At 54.5% G+C, this 18,403-nt stretch overlaps 1 protein-coding gene across 3 annotated transcripts in view; it reads left to right on the top strand.

The window, feature by feature from the left end:
• URB1 (URB1 ribosome biogenesis factor) overlaps window positions 1-18,403 on the top strand; it is a 311,203-nt gene that overhangs the window by 17,006 nt on the left and 275,794 nt on the right. The gene's annotated exons all lie outside the window — the stretch shown is intronic.

Below are 18,403 nucleotides of genomic sequence, written 5' to 3'. Positions count from 1 at the left end.
ACGATCGGCCGATCCGGCCGCTGGGGTCAGTGTTTACTGGTCGCGGCTGGGATTTGTGGTGCGCCGGGGACTTCCGCGCTGGCCGTGCATATATGACGGCCGCGCTAGATTACTACAGTCCCCGGCTTTTGCGGCCTAGTTCGTATCGTTCCCGCCCCCGGACCTGCCAGTCAGGAGGAGGGCGGGACGCTGTACAGTCAAGCAGCGTTAAGAGCTGGAGTCTGTTTTACATACTCCAGCCCTCACACTTGGCACAAGGGGACGCAGTTTCCCGCTCTTTTGTTTGGGACGCCCACGGTCCGCCCCCCTTCACAGGACGCCGGCAGCCATTCCTGCCTGCACGCTGAGCTGCAGAGGGGAGGCTGGGAGACCCAGACAAGGGATTCTACGACCTCACACCCGCTTTTCAGCGGGCGGTAAGCAGCCCTCAAGGGCTCTCCCCCACTTGTGCCATAGTGTACTTTGTATTTTGTGCTGGCAATACTTTGCACTGTACAGTCGCTGGTGGTTTTCTGCTATATACCCTCCTTAGATTTCTCAAGGAGATAACAGCATGTCGTCCGCAAAAAGCAAAAGTGCCAAGGCACGGACTTTATATGCTGCTTGTACCGCATGTGGGGCTACTCTACCGGCAGGTTCCACTGACCCTCATTGTGTGCAGTGCTCGGCCCCTGTGGCAATTGCTCAGCCGGGGCCGCTGCTAGAGGTGACCCAGGGAGAACCACCTGTAAATGCTGTCCAGGTGACAGGGACGGAGTTTGCAGCTTTTGCTGACAGATTGTCTATGACTATGTCTAAAATTCTTGAAACATTGCAGTCTAGACCAGTAACTCAGACCATGGGCACGGTTGATCCATTGCCCCCTGGTCCCCCTCAGCTGGACCACTTCCTAGCTCCGGGGGTGTCACATGCACCCCAGGGTGACGGCTCTGACTTGGACGACAGTCCCAGACAACCTAAGCGGGCTCGCTATGAGCGACCCTCAACTTCATCACACTGGTCAGGGTCCCAGCGGGACGACTCTCTGTGTGATGAGGCGGATGTAACTGATCAGGAGTCTGATGCTGGGGCCGCTCTCAATCTAGATACCCCGGATGGTGACGCCATAGTGAATGATCTTATAGCGTCCATCAATAGGATGTTAGATATTTCTCCACCAGCTCCTCTTGCGGAGGAGGCAGCTTCACAGCAGGAGAAATTCCATTTCAGGTATCCCAAGCGTAAATTAAGCACGTTTCTGGATCACTCTGATTTTAGAGACGCAATCCAGAAACACCACGCTTATCCAGATAAGCGTTTTTCCAAACGGCTTAAAGATACACGCTATCCTTTTCCCCCTGACGTGGTCAAGGGCTGGACACAGTGTCCCAAGGTGGACCCTCCAATCTCCAGGCTTGCAGCCAGATCTCTAGTTGCAGTGGAAGATGGGGCGGCACTTAAAGATGCCACTGACAGACAGATGGAGCTCTGGTTAAAATCCATCTATGAAGCTATTGGAGCGTCGTTGGCGCCAGCTTTCGCAGCCGTATGGGCACTCCAAGCTATTTCAGCTGGTCTTACACAGATTGACACGGTCACACGTACATCTGCTCCGCAGGTGGCACCCTTGACCTCTCAAATGTCTGCATTCGCGTCTTACGCGATTAATGCTGTCCTAGACTCTACGAGCCGTACGGCGGTGGCGTCAGCCAACTCTGTGGTTTTACGCAGAGCCCTGTGGTTGAGAGAATGGAAGGCAGATTCTTCTTCCAAGAAGTGCTTAACCAGTTTGCCTTTTTCTCGTGACCGATTGTTTGGTGAGCGTTTGGATGAAATCATTAAACACTCCAAGGGTAAGGATTCATCCTTACCTCAGCCCAGACAAAACAAACCTCAACAGAGGAGGGGACAGTCTGGTTTTCGGTCCTTTCAAGGCTCAGGCAGATCCCAATTCTACTCGTCCAAAAGGATCAGAGGGGCTCAGATTCTTGGCGGACTCAATCACGCCCAAAAAAGCCAGCCGGAAGAACCGTTACCAAGACGGCTTCCTCATGACTCTCAGCCTCCTCTCTCCGCATCCTCGGTCGGTGGCAGGCTCTCCCGCTTTGGCGACATTTGGTTGTAACAGGTCAAAGACCGTTGGGTGAGAGACATTCTGTCTCACGGGTACAGGATAGAGTTCTGCTCTCGTCCTCCAACTCGCTTCTTCAGAACTTCCCCACCGCCCGACCGAGCCGATGCTCTGCTGCAAGCGGTGTCCGCTCTAAAGGCGGAAGGAGTGGTGACTTCTGTTCCTCTTCAGGATCAAGGTCACGGTTTTTACTCCAATTTGTTTGTGGTGCCAAAGAAAGACGGGTCGTTCCGTCCCGTCCTGGATCTAAAGCTGCTCAACAAACACGTAAAAACCAGGAGGTTCCGGATGGAATCTCTCCGCTCCGTTATCGCCTCAATGTCTCAAGGAGATTTCCTAGCATCAATAGACATCAAGGATGCTTATCTCCACGTGCCAATTGCGCCAGAGCATCAGCGTTTTCTACGCTTCGTTATAGGAAGCGAACACCTGCAGTTCGTAGCTCTACCTTTCGGGCTGGCAACAGCCCCTCGGGTCTTCACCAAGGTCATGGCAGCAGTAGTAGCAGTCCTGCACTCGCAAGGTCACTCCGTGATCCCGTATTTGGACGATCTACTTATCAAGGCACCCTCTCAAGAGGCATGCCAACACAGCCTGAACGTGGCACTGAAGACTCTCCAGAGTTTCGGGTGGATTATCAACTTTTCAAAGTCAAATCTAACCCCGACCCAATCACTAACATATCTTGGCATGGAGTTTCATACTCTCTCAGCGATAGTGAAACTTCCACTGGACAAACAGTGCTCGCTACAGATAGGGGTGCAATCTCTCCTTCAGGGCCAGTCGCACCCCTTGAGGCGCCTCATGCACTTCCTAGGGAAGATGGTAGCAGCAATGGAAGCAGTTCCTTTTGCGCAGTTTCATCTGCGTCCACTACAATGGGACATTCTCCGCCAATGGGACGGGAAGTCGACGTCCCTCGACAGGGAGGTCTCCCTCTCTCAGGCAGCCAAGGAATCTCTCCGGTGGTGGCTTCTTCCCACCTCATTGTCAAAAGGAAAGTCGTTCCTACCCCCATCCTGGGCGGTGGTCACGACGGATGCGAGTCTATCAGGGTGGGGAGCAGTGTTTCTCCACCACAGGGCTCAGGGTACGTGGACTCGGAAAGAGTCCACCCTTCAGATCAATGTTCTGGAGATCAGAGCAGTCTATCTTGCCCTACAAGCCTTCCAACAGTGGCTGGAAGGCAAGCAGATCCGAATTCAGTCGGACAACTCCACAGCGGTGGCATACATCAACCACCAAGGGGGAACACGCAGTCGGCAAGCCTTCCAGGAAGTCCGACGGATTCTGACGTGGGTGGAAGACACGGCATCCACCATATCCGCCGTTCACATCCCAGGCGTAGAAAACTGGGAAGCAGACTTTCTCAGTCGCCAGGGCATGGACGCAGGGGAATGGTCTCTTCACCCGGACGTGTTTCAGGAGATCTGTCGCCGCTGGGGGATGCCGGACGTCGACCTGATGGCGTCACGGCACAACAACAAGGTCCCGGTTTTCATGGCACGGTCTCACGATCACCGAGCTCTGGCGGCAGACGCCTTAGTTCAAGATTGGTCGCAGTTCCGGCTACCGTATGTGTTCCCACCTCTGGCATTGTTGCCCAGAGTGCTCCGCAAAATCAGGTCCGACTGCCGCCGCGCCATTCTCGTCGCTCCAGACTGGCCAAGGAGGTCGTGGTACCCGGATCTGTGGCACCTCACGGTAGGCCATCCGTGGGCACTACCAGACCGTCCAGACTTGCTGTCTCAAGGGCCGTTTTTCCATCTGAATTCTGCGGCCCTGAACCTGACTGTGTGGCCATTGAATCCTGGATCCTAGCGGCCTCAGGTTTATCTCATGAAGTGGTTGCCACCATGAGACAGGCTAGGAAGCCATCCTCCGCCAAGATCTACCACAGGACGTGGAGGATATTCCTATCTTGGTGCTCTGCTCAGGGAGTTTCTCCCTGGCCTTTTGCATTGCCTACTTTTCTTTCCTTCCTGCAGTCTGGGTTGGAAAAAGGTTTGTCGCTTGGCTCCCTTAAGGGTCAAGTCTCCGCGCTATCCGTATTTTTTCAGAAACGCCTGGCGCGACTTCCTCAGGTACGCACGTTTCTGCAAGGGGTTTGTCATATCGTCCCCCCTTACAAGCGGCCATTGGAGCCCTGGGACCTGAACAAGGTTCTAATTGCTCTCCAAAAGCCGCCTTTCGAGCCTATGAAGGAGATTTCCCTTTCTCGTCTTTCACAGAAAGTGGCCTTTCTAGTGGCGGTCACGTCTCTTCGGAGAGTGTCCGAGCTGGCGGCGTTATCATGCAGATCTCCATTCCTGGTGTTTCACCAGGACAAGGTAGTTCTGCGTCCAATTCCAGAATTTCTTCCCAAGGTGGTATCTTCCTTTCATCTCAATCAAGATATCACTTTACCGTCTTTGTGTCCGCATCCAGTTCACCAATTTGAAAAAGGTTTGCATTTATTGGATCTGGTGAGAGCACTCAGGATCTACATTTCCCGCACGGCGCCTCTGCGCCGCTCGGATGCACTCTTTGTCCTTGTCGCTGGTCAGCGTAAAGGGTCGCAAGCTTCCAAATCCACCCTTGCGCGTTGGATCAAGGAACCAATTCTTCACACCTACCGTTCGGCTGGGCTTCCGATTCCATCAGGACTGAAAGCCCATTCTACCAGAGCCGTGGGTGCGTCCTGGGCATTACGGCACCAGGCTACGGCTCAGCAGGTGTGCCAGGCGGCTACCTGGTCGAGTCTGCACACTTTTACCAAGCATTATCAGGTGCATACCTACGCTTCGGCGGAGGCCGGCCTAGGTAGACAAGTCCTTCAGGCGGCGGTGGCTCACCTGTAGGAAAGGGCTGTTTGACGGCCCTATCACGAGGTATTCTTTTACCCACCCAGGTACTGCTTTTGGACGTCCCAATTGTCTGGGTCTCCCAATTAGGAGCGACAAAGAAGAAGGGAATTTTGTTTACTTACCGTAAATTCCTTTTCTTCTAGCTCCAATTGGGAGACCCAGCACCCGCCCTGTTTTCTTAGGAAATTTGTTTTTCTTCGGCGCTCCATTGGGAGACCCAGACGATTGGGTGTATAGCACTGCCTCCGGAGGCCACACAAAGCAATTACACTAAAAAGTGTAAGGCCCCTCCCCTTCTGGCTATACACCCCCAGTGGGATCACTGGCTCACCAGTTTTCTGCTTTGTGCGAAGGAGGTCAGACATCCACGCATAGCTCCACTGTTTGTAGTCAGCAGTAGCTGCTGGCTATATCGGATGGAAGAAAAGAGGGCCCATATGGGGCCCCCAGCATGCTCCCTTCTCACCCGCGGTGGTGCTTGTAAGGTTGAGGTACCTATTGCTGGTACAGAGGCTGGAGCCCACATGCTGTTTTCCTTCCACATCCCCTGGAGGGCTCTGTGGAAGTGGGATCTTGCCGGCCCCCAAGCCCTGGGGCCGGGCTCCATCCACAGACCCAGAGAACCTGCTGGATTTGGAGCGGGAGTGCCGTTCAGGGACAAGGCCCTGCAACTTTCAGGTACTCTGTGTCCCCGGCAGGCACGGACACTCTCAAGGCTTGCTGAGCGTTATAGTGCGCCGGGGACAGTAGCGCTGTGCGCTGGGGTTAGGTCACTGCAGCTTTGCTGAGTGACGTTACATGTTGGGAACTACTGCGCCGACCGCTCCTGGAGCGGCGGCGCAGCTGCGACTTGTGGTGCGCCGGGGACTTTGCGCCGACCGCGCTTTTACGGCGGCGGCGCTTCTAACTTTAGCCCCCGGCTTCTGCGGCCTAGCGCCGCTTCGTTCCCGCCCCCACCCTGTCAATCAGGGTAGGGGAGAGACGCTGCTCAATTGGCAGCGCCGAGGGCTGGAGCTTTATTTACATGCTCCAGCCCTCTCACTAGGCACAGTGGGAAGCAGGCTTCCCGCTCTTCGTCTGTATACGCCCAGGGCCCGCCCCCCCTCTCCACAAGGACGCCGGCAGCCATTACACATGCAGTCTGGCTGGGGAAAGGCAGCAGGCTCTGGGAGACCCAGACTAAAGGGATTTCGGCGACCACACACCCGCTCCTAAGCGGGCGGTAAGCAGCACTTTAGTGCTGGCCCCACTAGTGCCTCAGTGTTATATTAGTGTACTTTTTTCTTGGTACCATATATATATATATACTAGAAGGTGGCCCGATTCTACGCATCGGGTATTCTAGAATTTACGTATTGTGTAGTTAATGTATGATTTTTGTTATATATATATATATATAGATGTTGTCGTGTGTAGTTACCAAGTGTTTGTGTAGGAGCTGTACATGTTCTGGGTGTTGTCTGGGTGTGGCGGGGGGTGAGAGCGGTGTTGTGTGTGTGTTGCGTGTGTTGCGTTGTTTGTGTAGCGTTGTGTGTGTATGTGTTGCACGGTTTGTGTGGGTGTGGTGTGTTTTGGGGGGAGGTATGTTTTGTGCAATGTGTGTGTTGCATGATATGTGCGTATATTTATGTATGGCGCGGTGTTTGTGTGTTGGGTGTTGTGTGTGTGCAGCGTTGTCTGTGTGTGTGGGTGTCTGTGTAGGGCGGTGTTTGTGGTTCCCAGTGTGTGTGGTGTGTTGTGTGTGTTGGGGGAGGTGTGCACCTCCCATCGTGCTCCATCCGCCATGCTGCGCACCCCCCATCGTGCTCCATCCGCCATGCTGCGCACTCCCAAACGTGCTCCATCCGCCATGCTGCGCACTCCCAAACGTGCTCCATCCGCCATGCTGCGCACTCCCAAACGTGCTCCATCCCCCATGCTGCGCACTCCCAAACGTGCTCCATCTGCCATGCTGCGCACTCCCAAACGTGCTCCATCTGCCATGCTGCGCACTCCCAAACGTGCTCCATCCGCCATGCTGCGCACTCCTCATCGTGCTCCATCCCCCATGCTGCGCACCCCCCATCGTGCACCATCCTCCATGCTGCACCAGCATCAGCCTCTCTGCCCTCAGCATCAGCCTCTCTCCTCCCAGCATCAGCCTCTCTCCTCCCAGCATCAGCCTCTCTCCTCCCAGCATCAGCCTCCCCCAGCATCAGCCTCCCTCTCCCAGCCTTCCCCAGGATCAGCCTCTCTCCTCCCAGCCTCCGTCCTCCCAGCCTTCCCCCAGCATCAGCTTTCCCCTCCCAGCCTCCCTCAGCATCAGCCTTCCCCAGCATCAGCCTCTCTCCTCCCAGCCTCAGCCTCTCTCCTTCCAGCCTCCCCCAGCATCAGCCTCTCTCCTTCCAGCCTCCCTCAGCATCAGCCTCCCCTTCCCAGCCTTCCCCAGGATCAGCCTCTCTCCTCCCAGCCTCCTTCCTCCCAGCCTCCCCTTCCCAGCCTCCCTCAGCATCAGCCTTCCCCTCCCAGTCTCCCCCAGCATCAGACTCCCCAAGCATCAGCCTCCACCAGCATCAGCCTCTCTCCTTCCAGCCTCCCCCAGCATCAGCCTCCCCAAGCATCAGCCTCCCTCGTCCCAGCCTCCCCCAGCATCAGCCTCCCCCAGCATCAGCCTCCCCCTCCCAGCCTCCCCCAGCATCAGCCTCTCTCCTCCCAGCATCAGCCTCTCTCCTCCCAGCATCAGCCTCTCTCCTCCCAGCATCAGCCTCTCCTCTCTGTCCCCAGCATCAGCCTCTCTCCTCCCAGCGTTCCCTAGCATCAGCCTCTCTCCTCCCAGCCTCCCCCAGCATCAGCCTCCCCCAGCATCAGCCTCTCTTCTTCCAGCCTCCCCCAGCATCAGCCTCTCTCCTTCCAGCCTCCCCCAGCATCAGCCTCCCTCTCCCAGCCTTCCCCAGGATCAGCCTCTCTCCTCCCAGCCTTCCCCAGCATCAGCTTTCCCCTCCCAGCCTCCCTCAGCATCAGCCTTCCCCAGCATCAGCCTCTCTCCTCCCAGCCTCAGCCTCTCTCCTTCCAGCCTCCCGCAACATCAGCCTCTCTCCTTCCAGCCTCCCTCAGCATCAGCCTCTCTCTCCCAGCCTTCCCCAGGATCAGCCTCTCTCCTCCCAGCCTCCTTCCTCCCAGCCTCCTTCCTCCCAGCCTTCCCCAGCATCAGCTTTCCCCTCCCAGCCTCCCTCAGTATCAGCCTCTCTCCTCCCAGCCTCAGCCTCTCTCCTTCCAGCCTCCCCCAGCATCAGCCTCTCTCCTTCCAGCCTCCCTCAGCATCAGCCTCCCCTTCCCAGCCTTCCCCAGGATCAGCCTCTCTCCTCCCAGCCTCCTTCCTCCCAGCCTCCTCCAGCATCAGCCTTCCCCTCCCAGTCTCCCCCAGCATCAGCCTCCCCCTCCCAGCCTTCCCCAAGATCAGCCTCTCTGCTCCCAGCCTCCTCCAGCACGCCGTGCTCCTCTGCCGACACTCACACACACGATCACATACACTCACACACACCCGATCACATACACTCACACACACCCGATCCCGACACTCACACACACCCGATCCCGACACTCACACACACCCGATCGCATACACTCACACACACAGACAGACACTGACGATATCGCACATACGCGCTCACATTCACAACATCCGGAGATACCACATGCTTCTGGCCATGTGATCCTCCGTCAGGTCCTGGAAGGTCACAACAGCACAGTATCGAGGCCGAGAAGCAAGCGATATCGCCGGATGCTGTGAGTATGTGGATGCGATGTGTGTGTGAGGTGTGTGTGAGGTGTTTGTGAGAGTGAGTGTGATCTGATGTGTGTGTGTGTGTGCTGTTATGTGCGTGCGTGTGGATCTTCCGCCGCTGCAGGACCTTGATGTGCTAGTAACTATGCTAGGATGGTTACCAGCGCATCACGTCCCCCACTCGCACGGGAGCCCACACCAGCATACGGCGGCAAGGCCAGCAATGCGAGGGTAAGTGTCGGCTGGGTTGGCGGCGTACGCTGATGTGGGCTCCCGTGGGGGGGGTGGTGGTTGTACAGTACTCACCTGGGAGCCGTGACCGTGTCAGTTCGGGGAATGCGCGCGGGGGGGGGGGGGGTTGGCAGAGCTAACGTCCATTGCGTGAGGGGGGCGTGGCGTGGCCGAGTTGCCAATGCCTGCAGGGTGCCGGGGCGAGAGGCCAATCTGTGGGGGGGGGCGGAGCCTGGGCGAGCGGCTGGCCAATCCGTGTGGGGGCGCAGCCTGGGCGAGCGGCCAATCGGTGTGGGGGGGCGGGGCCATGGCGAGCCCAGCGGCCAATCAGCTTTGTGTCACCGTAAGGACACAATGTCACCGGAAGGACACAATTTTGAAGCATGACAGACAGACAGACAGAATAAGGCAATTATATATATAGATAGTTGCACTGTAAGGTCGCTTCTTGGCTGGACACCCTGTACTGCTCTGAGGAGGCAGCAACATGTCATCCGCAAAACGCAAGGGTGCCAAGGCACAGGCTGTGTACACTGCTTGTACAGCATGTGGGGCTAATCTACCAGCAGGCTCCAATGACTCACATTGTGTGCAATGTTCGGTCCCTGTGCCACTTCGTCAGCCAGAGCCTATGGTGGTAGTGGCCCAGGCAGAGACGCCTGTGAACCCTGCCCCGGTGACGGGGACAGACTTTGCAGTTTTTGCTGATAAAATGTCTGTGACTATGACAAAAATCCTGGAGACCTTGCAGTCCAGGCCAGTTACTCAGGCCATGGACACTGCTGTGTCTATGCTCTCCGGTCCCCCTCAGTTGGAACTAATCCGTACTTCAAGGGGGTCTCAAGCATCACAGGCTGAAGTCTCTGACTCAGATGACAGTCCCAGGCAGCCTAAGCGAGCTCGCTGGGAAAGACCCTCCACGTCATCACACTGCTCAGGGTCTCAGCAAGAAGAGTCTCTCTGTGATGAGACTGAGGACGGTGATCAGGATTCTAATCCTGAGGCCCCTCTCAATCTGGATGCCCCTGATGGTGACGCCATGGTTAATGACCTTATATCGGCAATTAATAGACTGTTGGATATTTCTCCCCCAGCCCCTTCTGCAGAGGAGGCAGCTGCACAGCAGGAGAAGTTCCATTTCCTGTATCCCAAGCGTAAATTAAGTGCTTTTTTGGACCACTCTGACTTCAGAGAATCGATCCAGAAACACGACGCTCATCCAGACAAGCGTTTTTCTAAACGTTCTAAGGATACCCGTTATCCTTTTCCCTCTGAGGTGGCCAAATGCTGGACCCAGTGTCCAAAGGTGGATCCCCCAATTTCCAAGCTTGCGGCTAGATCCATAGTCGCAGTAGAGGATGGCGCTTCACTTAAAGATGCCAACGACAGACAGATGGACCTTTGGTTGAAATCTGTCTATGAAGCTATCGGCGCGTCGTTTGCTCCAGCATTCGCGGCCGTGTGGGCACTCCAAGCTATTTCAGCTGGTTTAGCACAGGTGGATGCTATCATACATCCAGCAGTACCGCAGGTGGCGTCCCTAACTTCGCAAATGTCTGCGTTTGCGACCTATGCTATCAATGCTGTCCTAGAATCTACGAGCCGTACCGCTATGGCGTCCGCCAATTCTGTGGTTTTGCGCAGAGCCTTGTGGTTAAAGGACTGGAAAGCAGATGCTGGTTCCAAAAAATGCTTAACCAGCTTGCCATTATCTAGAGACAGACTGTTTGGTGAGCCATTGGCTGAAATCATAAAACAGTCCAAGGGTAAGGACTCTTCCTTACCACAGCCCAGAGCAAGTAAACCTCAACAGAAAAAGTGGCAGTCGAGGTTTCGGTCCTTTCGAGGCTCGGGCAAGGCCCAATTCTCCTCGTCCAAAAGGACTCAGAAAGAACAAGGGAGCTCAGATTCCTGGCGGGCTCACTCACGCCCCAGGAAAGCAAATGGAGGAACCGCTTCCAAAGCGGCTACCTCATGACTTTCGGCCTCCTCCCTCCGCATCCTCGGTCGGTGGCAGGCTCTCCCGCTTTTGCGACATTTGGCTGTCACAGGTCAAAGACCGGTGGGTAACAGACATTTTGTCTCGCGGGTACAGAATCGAGTTCAGTTCTCGGCCTCCACTTCGGTTCTTCAGAACCTCCCCACACCCCAACCGAGCAGATGCCCTGCTGCAGGCGGTGGACTCTCTAAGAGCAGAAGGAGTCGTGATCCCTGTCCCCCCTCAGGAACGGGGGCGAGGTTTTTACTCCAATCTCTTTGTGGTTCCAAAAAAGGACGGCTCCTTCCGTCCTGTTCTGGACCTAAAACTGCTCAACAAGCATGTGAACGCCAGGCGGTTCCGGATGGAATCCCTCCGCTCAGTCATTGCCTCAATGTCTCAAGGAGATTTCCTAGCATCAATAGACATCAAAGATGCTTATCTCCACGTGCCGATTGCTACAGAGCACCAACGCTTTCTACGCTTCGTGATAGGAGACGACCATCTTCAGTTCGTAGCTCTGCCATTTGGTCTGGCGACAGCCCCTCGGGTGTTCACCAAGATCATGGCGGCAGTGGTAGCAGTCTTGCACTCTCACGGACACTCTGTGATCCCTTACTTGGACGATCTACTGGTCAAGGCACCCTCTCAAGAGGCATGCCAACTCAGCCTGAATGTTGCACTGGAGACTCTCCAGGCGTTCGGGTGGATCATCAACTTCCCAAAGTCAAATCTGTCACCGACCCAATCACTAACGTATCTTGGCATGGAGTTTCATACTCTCTCAGCGATAGTGAAGCTTCCGCTGGACAAGCAGCGGTCTCTACAGACTGGGCTGCAGGCTCTCCTTCAAAGTCAGTCGCACTCCTTAAGACGCCTCATGCACTTCCTCGGGAAGATGGTGGCGGCAATAGAGGCGGTTCCGTTTGCGCAGTTTCATCTGCGTCCACTTCAATGGGACATTCTCCGCCAATGGGACGGGAAGTCAACATCCCTGGACAGGAAAGTCTCCCTTTCCCAGACGGCCAAGGACTCTCTGCAGTGGTGGCTCCTTTCCACCTCATTATCACAGGGAAGATCCTTCCTACCGCCGTCCTGGGCGGTGGTCACGACAGACGCGAGTCTGTCAGGGTGGGGAGCAGTGTTTCTCCACCACAGGGCTCAGGGTACGTGGACTCAGCAGGAGTCCACCCTTCAGATCAATGTTCTGGAAATCAGAGCAGTGTATCTTGCCCTTCTAGCCTTCCAGCAGTGGCTGGAAGGAAAGCAGATCCGAATTCAATCGGACAACTCCACAGCGGTGGCATACATCAATCACCAAGGGGGGACACGCAGTCGGCAAGCCTTCCAGGAAGTCCGGCGGATTATGATGTGGGTGGAAGCCACGGCCTCCACCATATCCGCGGTTCACATCCCCGGCGTAGAAAACTGGGAGGCAGACTTCCTCAGTCGCCAGGGCATGGACGCAGGGGAATGGTCCCTTCACCCGGACGTGTTTCAGGAAATCTGTCGCCGATGGGGGAAGGCCGGACGTCGACCTAATGGCGTCCCGGCACAACAACAAGGTCCCAACCTTCATGGCACGGTCTCGCGATCAAAGAGCTCTAGCAGCAGACGCCCTAGTGCAAGATTGGTCGCAGTTCCGGCTCCCTTATGTGTTTCCACCTCTGGCACTCTTGCCCAGAGTGCTACGCAAGATCAGATCCGACTGCAGCCGCGTCATACTCGTCGCTCCAGACTGGCCGAGGAGGGCGTGGTATCCGGATCTGTGGCATCTCACGGTCGGCCATCCGTGGGCACTACCAGACCGACCAGACTTACTGTCCCAAGGGCCTTTTTTCCATCGGAATTCTGCGGCCCTGAACCTGACTGTGTGGCCATTGAGTCCTGGATCCTAGCGTCTTCAGGCTTATCCCAAGGGGTCGTTGCCACCATGAGACAGGCTAGGAAGCCCACGTCTGCTAAGATCTACCACAGAACGTGGAGGATATTCTTATCCTGGTGCTCTGCTCAGGGAGTGTCTCCCTGGCCATTTGCATTGCCTACCTTTCTTTCTTTCCTGCAATCTGGGTTAGAAAAAGGTTTGTCGCTCGGCTCCCTTAAAGGACAAGTCTCGGCGCTATCCGTCTTTTTTCAGAAGCGTCTAGCACGACTTTCTAAGGTGCGCACGTTCCTACAGGGGGTTTGCCATATCGTTCCCCCGTACAAACGGCCGTTAGATCCATGGGATCTGAACAGGGTACTAGTTGCCCTCCAGAAGCCGCCCTTCGAGCCTCTGAGGGAGGTTTCACTTTCTAGACTATCACAGAAAGTGGCTTTTCTGGTAGCGATCACATCTCTTCGGAGAGTGTCTGAGCTGGCAGCGCTGTCTTCCAAGGCTCCCTTCCTGGTCTTCCACCAGGACAAGGTAGTGCTGCGCCCCATTCAGGAGTTTCTCCCGAAGGTGGTATCCTCTTTTCATCTTAATCAGGATATCTCTTTGCCTTCGTTTTGTCCTCATGCAGTTCATCGGTATGAGAAGGATTTACATTTGTTAGATCTGGTGAGAGCACTCAGAATCTACATTTCCCGCACGGCGCCCCTGCGCCGTTCGGATGCACTCTTTGTCCTTGTCGCTGGTAAGCGCAAAGGGTCGCAGGCTTCTAAGGCTACCCTGGCTCGATGGATCAAAGAACCAATTCTTGAAGCCTACCGTTCTGCTGGGCTTCCGGTTCCATCAGGGCTGAAGGCCCATTCTACCAGAGCCGTGGGTGCGTCCTGGGCATTGCGACACCAGGCTACGGCTCAACAGGTGTGCCAGGCAGCTACCTGGTCGAGTCTGCACACTTTCACCAAACATTATCAGGTGCATACCTATGCTTCGGCGGACGCTAGCCTAGGTAGAAGAGTCCTGCAGGCGGCAGTTGCCTCCCCGTAGGGGAGGGCTGTCTTCGCAGCTCTAACATGAGGTATTTCTTTACCCACCCAGGGACAGCTTTTGGACGTCCCAATCGTCTGGGTCTCCCAATGGAGCGCCGAAGAAGAAGGGAATTTTGTTACTTACCGTAAATTCCTTTTCTTCTAGCTCCTATTGGGAGACCCAGCACCCGCCCTGTTGTCCTTCGGGACTTTTGGTTGTTTTTCGGGTACACATGTTGTTCATGTTGAACGGTTTTCAGTTCTCCGACGTTACTTCGGAGTGAATTTGTTTAAACCAGTTATTGGCTTTCCTCCTTCTTGCTTTTGCACTAAAACTGGTGAGCCAGTGATCCCACTGGGGGTGTATAGCCAGAAGGGGAGGGGCCTTACACTTTTTAGTGTAATTGCTTTGTGTGGCCTCCGGAGGCAGTGCTATACACCCAATCGTCTGGGTCTCCCAATAGGAGCTAGAAGAAAAGGAATTTACGGTAAGTAACAAAATTCCCTTCTTTTTCGGGTGCACATGTTGTTCATGTTGAACAGTTCAGTTCTCCGAGGTTGTTTCTCGGGTTGAATTTGTATTTAAAACAGTTATTGGCTTTCCTCCTTCTTGCTTTTGCACTAAAACTGAGGAGCCCGTGATCCCACGGGGGGGTGTATAGCCAGAAGGGGAGGGGCCTTACACTTTTAAGTGTAGTACTTTGTGTGGCCTCCGGAGGCAGTAGCTATACACCCAATTGTCTGGGTCTCCCAATTGGAGCTAGAAGAAAAGGAATTTACGGTAAGTAAACAAAATTCCCTTCTTTTCTGTCAACTCCTTAATTGTACCGGTTCCCGACTGGGAACGGTTCTGAGATTTTTGCTTAAATCTATTCCTAGTCCCCGAAGAGGGCGGTGCCTTCCGACCTGGATCTTTAGCTTTTCAAGCATAGTCAGGTGTGGCGTTTTCACATGGAGTCTCGGTTTTGTTCCGTGTGTTTTTCACCGGATCAATCAAGAACCCAAGGAGATTCCCTAGCAGCCATCGGCATCAGAGATGCCTATCTGCAGGAGTCAATCGCAGTTTCACACCAGCGTTGACTACGTTTTGACAATCGGAGTGGTCCAATTCGTGGCTCTTCCCTTGGGGTTAGCCACGGCCCCTCGAGTATTCTCATTGGGGCAGCTGTGATTAGGGTCCTGCACCCCTAGGGATTGGCAGTGATCTTTTGCCCTGGACGGCCTTCTTGTCGGGGCTTCATCCAGTGCTGACTCTTAGCAGAGTGCTTCGCTCACTCTCGCCACTCTAACCTATTCGGGTGGCTTGTCTTTCTGTCCAAGTCCACTCTGACTTCGAACCAGAGGTTCTCAGGGACGCAATTCGAGACTGTCGGCACTTGTGAAGCTGCTCTTAGTCGATCAGTAGTCCCTCCGCTGGCGGTCGACGTCGTTCTATCAGACACCATATACAGGTGCTGGTCAGACGGTGGCGTCAATGGAAGCGATTCCTTGCCCAGTTTCTCCTGCGTCCTCTGAGACTGGATGTTTTCCGCTGTACAAGCGAACTCCCTCCTCCCACGGGGTGGTGGCTTCGCCACTGACCAGGGGCTCGTTTCAGTGGTGGCTTCGGCCACTCTGTCTCAGGGGCGCTCCTTCCTGGCCCCGTCCCGGGTGATCCTCACCAGGATGCTAGCCTATCCGCCTAGGGAGCAGTATATCTCCACCGTGGAGCGCAGGGCGCTTGGACTCTGTCCGAATCAGCCCTCTGGATCAATGTGCTGGAAATCAGAGCTGTATTTCTAGCTCTCTAAGCCTTCACCATCTGTTGGCGGCTAGGCACATTCGAGTCCAGTCGGACAACGTGACAGCGTTTTCCTACATCAGCTTCCAGGGCGGGACACTCAGCCGCCTGGCAATCTTGGCGGCTCAACATTCTTCAGTGGACAAGGGACTCCTAGTCCACCGTATCCGCAGCCCACATCCTAGATGTGAAAACTGCGAGGCAGACTATTTCAGCTGTCCAACCGTGCTCCACAATCCTCAGGTTTTGCGGTAGACACACTGGTTCATGTTTGATCCCAGCTTCGTCTCTTTACGTATTTCACCCTCTACCTCTTGTCCAGAGTCCTGCGCAAGATCAGTAAAGGGGGCCGTCGGGTCATTCTCATACTCCAGACTGACCCAGGCAGGCTTGGTACTCTGACCTGCTCCTTCTGTCCGTTGGGTTGCCATGGCATCTTCCGGACCGTTCAGACCTTTTCTCAAAAGGTCCGTTTTTTCCGTCAGAATTCTGGATTCTCAGATTGACGGCGTAGCTCTTGAGTCCTGGATCTTGGCGACTTCTGATATCCTTCCTGAAGTCATCTCCGCTATGACTCGAGCTCCAAAGTGTCCTTTGACCTTTTTGGCCTTGCCGACCCTCCTGTCCCTTCCACAGTCCGGTCTACAGCTAGGACTATCCCTCATTAAGGGGCAGGTCTCGGCTCTGTCAGTATGTGCCAGCGGCGTATCGTCCGGCTGGCTCCGGTGCGCTCCTTTAAGGGCGCATCTGACATCATTCCGCCTTTCCGGTAACCTATGGAGCCCTGGGACCTTAATCCGGTCCTCCCGGTTCCCGGAAACCCCCCTTTGCGCCTCTTGGGGAGGTTTCTTTGTTTCATCTTTCACAGAAAGTAGTCTTTCTAGTGGCTATAATTTCCCGCCAGAGAGTTCTGGCCGCACTCTCTCGGAGTCACCCCCTTTTTTGGTCTTTTGCATCAAGACAAGGTGGTCTTCGTCCGACTCCGGACTTTTTTCCCTAAGGTGGTTACTGCTTCCACCTTATCCGGGGCAATTTTCCTGCCTTCTTTTTGTCCGGCTCCTGTTCATCGCTTGAGGAAGCGTTGCATATCCTGGATCTGGTGCGGGCGCTCCGGATCTATGTGTCTCGCACCGCCGTTATTAGGCGGTGCACCTCTCTCTGGTGCTGACTGCTAGTCAGCGTAGCGGTCTCTCGGCATCTAAGCCGACCCTGGTTCGTTGGCTTAGGTCGGCCATTTCCGAGACCTACAAGTGTACTCAAGTGCCTTCCCCGCCGGGGATCAGAGCACATTTGATCAGACCTGTCGGCGCCTTTTTGGGCTTTCAGGCACCAGGTTACGGCTCAGTAGGTCTGTCAGACTGCAGCTCGAATTAGTCTGCATACTTTTTCGAAGCACTACCCAAGGCATGCTCATGCTTTGGCAGACGCGGGCTTGGGCAGACGCATTTTTCCGGCGTCTGTCGCCCATTTGTGAAGTTAGGTTTGCCTGCTTCTCAGTTGTCTGTTTATTCCCACCCATGGACTGCTTTTGAACGTCCCATGGTCTGGGTCTCCCATAGGAACGATAAAGAAAAAGAGAATTTTGTTACTTACCGTAAATTCTTTTTCTTATAGTTCCGTCATGGGAGACCCAGCACCCTCCCTATTGCCTGTTGGCAGGTTTCTTGTTCCGTGTGTCTTCACCGGCTGTTATTGTTGTAGACAGAGGTTCCGGTTCTTCCGGATTTTACTCTGTCTCTTCTTGTGGGTGGATGTCCTCCTTCAGCTTTTGCACTAAACTGGCTAGGACTGGCTAGCAGGGGGTGTATATGCTAGGAGGGAGGAGCTACACGTTTTGAGTGTAGTAACTTTGTGTGTCCTCCGGGGGCAGTAGCTATACACCCATGGTCTGGGTCTCCCATGACGGAACTATAAGAAAAAGAATTTACGGTAAGTAACAAAATTCTCTCTTTTCTATTTGTATAGAAACCCCCTTTAAGCCACAACTTAAAGGGAACCTGTCAGGTGCAATATGCGCTCAGAACCACGAGCAGTTCTGGGTGCATATCGTTAATTCCTGCCTAACCGTCCCTGTATACACTAGCATAGATAAAGAGAGCTTTAGAAAAAGTATTTCTAATTATCTTTTACCGTATGCTAATGAGCGCGGGGCGTTAGTTCCCCGGCCAGTTGCCCCTCATTAGTATGTTAGTACACCCCTCTGGACGTGCTAACATGCTAATGAATTCGCAGCATCAGAGGATGATCTCCCTCACCTCTCCGCCGCCATTGCTGGATTTTGGCTCGGTGCGCATGACCCCGGAGTTTCGGTCATGCGCATTACTTCAGTTTGAACCCAGGACGTGTACATCCTGCTTCATAGTGCGCATGACCGTAACTCCGGGGTCATGCTCACTGAGCCGAAACCCAGTGTCGGACTCGATGGCAGCGAGAGGTGAGTGAGGTCATCCTCTGATGCTGCACCCACAGGGGCGTACTAACATGCTAATAAGGGTCGACTGGCCAGGGGAGCTAACGCCCAGGGGACTAGCATACGGTAAAAGATCTTTAGAAATAACTTTCTAAAGATCTCTCTATCTATGCTAGTGTATACAGGGACTGGTAATAAGGGGTTAGCGATATACACCCAGAACTGGTCCAGCGCTGGCTTTTCGCGATTGCTCACCTCTCCATATTTGGGTATCACCAGTGACCTCACCGCTGCAGCTAATCAGCTATTTTTATTATTTATTTACTAGTTCTGATCATTTAGGGATCACTTTTTTTTAAAAGTCGAAAGGGGTATCCAACACATTGG

The sequence above is a fragment of the Anomaloglossus baeobatrachus genome, chromosome 2, assembly GCF_048569485.1.
Source record: "Anomaloglossus baeobatrachus isolate aAnoBae1 chromosome 2, aAnoBae1.hap1, whole genome shotgun sequence".
Lineage (NCBI taxonomy): Eukaryota > Metazoa > Chordata > Amphibia > Anura > Aromobatidae > Anomaloglossus > Anomaloglossus baeobatrachus.
The sequence above is the reverse complement of the archived record's forward strand: the minus strand, read 5'-3'. Positions and strand labels throughout refer to the sequence as shown.